A 3,642-nucleotide genomic window follows, 5' to 3' on the forward strand; every position below is an offset into this window, starting at 1 on the left:
TTATGGGCATGAGTTGGATGCTTTTGACTGCATTTGAAAGGCATTATAAGAAATGGTGTTTGACTTATTTGTCTGTTTTAAATCTTTTATATGATAATTAACTTTATAAGATGTTATAAATAAGTGAATTTGATGCTGGAAAGTAAAACAAGGGGTGGAGGGAAAGGGAAAAATTAAAATGGTATTGCATGCATGTACCAATTTCCCACAGTGAATGTAATCATTATGTACCAAAACATTTATTAATAAAACTAAAAAAGATAAGAAAAAAATCTGAGGTCTTTTAGAGATGCAAAGAAATAGTCTGTGCTTGCTTTGACAGCACATATACTAAAATTGGAATGATACAGAGATTAGCATGGCCCCTGTGCAAGGATGGCACACAAATTCATGAAGCAAAGAAACAGAGATTCTAATATGCCCTCAGTTATGCAATTGGAGCATAGACTTATTTCTCAGTTCCAATCATAAAACGCCATATGAAGAAATATTTTGAACTATGATCTCAGGATAAATATTATACATCACTATATTTTTAGTTAAGATTTTAGTGGATTAAGATGTCTTCAGGTGGACAAAGTGGCATAGGGAGAAAAGGACATAATTCCAAAAATTTTGAAGGGATCCAGGTCCCTGAAGTTAAGCCAGGAGAAAGAGCAATGTTTTAAAGGAAGAGTGGACATGGTGACTACATTTAGAACTGACTGTAATAAGGTTAAAAAGTATTAGAGCTGGACATGTAGCTCAACTAAACAGTACTTGCATGAGGCCTTGGGTTCAGTCCCCAGCACTGCAAAGGTAAATACACAATTATTAATAATGAAAAACTATCCCTTCCCCAGGAGAACTTCATGCTGGGAAAAAGTAACAAAAGCTTGGGACAAAAACACCATCTGTATTCAAGACAGCAGTGGACTCTAAGGGTCAAAGTTTATTGAAAGATAGAAGGAAGTATTTGAAGCCCAGCAATCTGAAATTAGTCACAGCAATCTGAAATCTTTAGCTCATCACACACGTTAATCCAGAGCCAGCAATGATCTTTTACTGGGCCAGTATTCTCTTCCTTTGTTCATTATTTTCTGTGGTTTTGCACTCTATGCTCTCTGAAGTTCCTTTCCTATAATTCTACTGGCTATATCTGGAAAGAACAATGAACAAACTTGAAATATGATCACTGGTTTCATCTCCATCTCCTTTCGCTGTCCTCCATAATATGAATGCTGTCTTCACATGGAGCTCCTTCATCAGTCCAGCTTCTAATAGGAGAAGACAGTGGTGAGTTGCATCCAGGACTGGCTTGCAGCTTTCCTGTAATGCAGTGAGGACTAAAGCATTGTTGAACCACTTACTAAAATTTTGGACTTGTTTATTACTCCAAGCTGACTAAGACATCATTTTTCTATTTTATTTACAAGCAAATTATTATACCCCTTCCATTTTACACATTGTAAAACATGTTCTAAAGTGAATACACAATCCTGGTTCTTTAAAGGACACAAGTTGCATGTTCTATACCATAATCACTACCACCTTAACTACACCAAATTATCACCAACTTCCTAATTTTCACATTAAAAAAATTGGTTCCCAGCTGCAGACAAAAAAGCTTTTCCAATTAACTCAGTGAATAAATGTGAACTTACTCATGGAATACATAGAAAGTGGAAGTGGAGAGAGAAAGAACCCAGCAAGAAGGCCTCAAACTTAAATAACAGCACATAACTTTTTACTCAGTTGTCTATGTGAAGATAACCAGTTTGCATTTGAGGCAGGAGGTTTGCTGCAAGCTCAAGGCCAGCCTGCTATAAAGTGAGTTCAAGCCAGCCTGAACTTCATAATGAAGCTCTTTCTCAATAAAGACAAAAGTCCCCAGGAAATACATCAATTAAAAAGGAAAGATTAATATCAAATTTATCCTTCCAAGATCCCTAGATGTTGTTTTCCTATGGAGTTTCCTATAATGTAAATAATTATTGCATTTTGTGATTCCTTCTGACTATATATTAATTTATCAGCTCAGAACTTTTTGTCTCAATGAAAATATTACGTATAGTTGTGTTTTTCTGTCTGACATATAAAAATTCCCAATGAATATTTGTTCAATTCAACTGGACCTATAGCAAAATCTTTAAATATTATATAACTTAACATCAATATTGTTTTTAAAAGTACTTGGCTAAGTCAGGGGTTGGCAAATTACTGTGTGCAAGCCAATTCCAGTCTTCTTCCAGTTTTTATATATCCCTCAAGCTTGAATTGGTGAATACAAAATAAAAACAAGAATATTCAATTGAAGTCCTCTAATAACAGCTAACACTACAATATTTACTATCTGGCATGTTACAGGAAATGTTTGCTGAACCGTGATCTAAATTCAAAGCCTATTTCCTAGACTTAGTCTTAGGCATGCAGGAACATATGCAATAACATATGTAATAATATTGTAGATTAAGAAGCATATTACAAATAGAGAAAAAATGCACATAGCAAGAGGAAGTTTACTGGGAATTTCTGAAAAATTGATTTATAATGTTAAAGTAGGGTGAGGAAAAAGTAGTCTTTCTCTGTTCAACAGATTTTGGACATTGTGTAGAGATACAATGCCTGAAGGTGTTTTCAGTAGCCTTCAGCCTAAGAGGGCATAAGCCTTATAATAAAAGATGATACTGAGGATTTTAAAGAGGAAAGATGGCAAATCCTGACTCCTTAATGCTGTCCTGACACCTTCAATTTTTTCAAACACAGAGGTACTATAATTATGTATCCTGCTATAAGTAACATTTTAATTTTTCTTCTAATGTGTAAATTGGCTGATTCAAATTTTGTATTTCATGTTTGTGGAAAATATCCATATGACACTATAACTGGAATTTGGTTGTAAAGTAAAATAAGCACTCATATATATTTGAAATATTTGGCCAGTGTTTATAAATTACTTGGAAAATGCAAGGAAGGCTGTACAAATGAGCACCTCAGGTATTTTCATTCTGTATCAAGAAAGATTTTGTGTGGTTTATCTTATTGTCATATTGTAATACAAAGCAAGAAAAATAGCCATACCACCACCCAGTCCTTCCTACCTGCAACCTGAGTTCATTGTTGCACTTTTAGTTAATGTACATATTCTTTTCATAAAAGTTTTTTTTTTTTTAAACTGAGGGTAAAACGAGACAAGATGTGGGTTGGACATATCTCTGTAAGAGATGTTAAGTGGTGCTCAGAAAAAGCTGTTCTACATAAGAATTATATAATTCTTTATGCCTATTTTTAAAATATATTCTAATTTTTAAATGTTTTTTCACCATATTCTGTAGGGACTTAAAATTCAACATATCAACACTTGATGAAAAATACCTGTTCCATGTTATGCCTAAGATGTTTGATATTCAGACAGATAGTGAACTTACGCTTAACAGCCTAGGTTGTATGGTAATAACAATAAGCTTCTCTTCTGGAGGGTTAACAACCTAAGGTTGAAGACCAAAATTAGAGAAAAAGCAGGGCTGCAAGGAAAGCCAACATTTTGGCCCTAGCCTTCCAAGGTCAATTAAGACTCAGGACATATGAGAACTTGTATTGTAACGTCATGTAACTTGGTAGTATCACAAATTTTCTGATCAAGGAGATTATGGGGCCAAAGAG

At 34.3% G+C, this 3,642-nt stretch overlaps 1 non-coding gene across 1 annotated transcript; it reads left to right on the plus strand.

The window, feature by feature from the left end:
• The first annotated feature begins 306 nt into the window (after positions 1–306).
• Positions 307–413, plus strand: LOC111816351. Its single transcript, XR_002820766.1, has one exon. It is a non-coding gene; the product is annotated as a U6 spliceosomal RNA (small nuclear RNA).
• The last annotated feature ends 3,229 nt before the right edge of the window (positions 414–3,642 follow it).

The sequence above is a fragment of the Octodon degus genome, unplaced genomic scaffold, assembly GCF_000260255.1.
Source record: "Octodon degus isolate 3935 unplaced genomic scaffold, OctDeg1.0 scaffold00030, whole genome shotgun sequence".
Lineage (NCBI taxonomy): Eukaryota > Metazoa > Chordata > Mammalia > Rodentia > Octodontidae > Octodon > Octodon degus.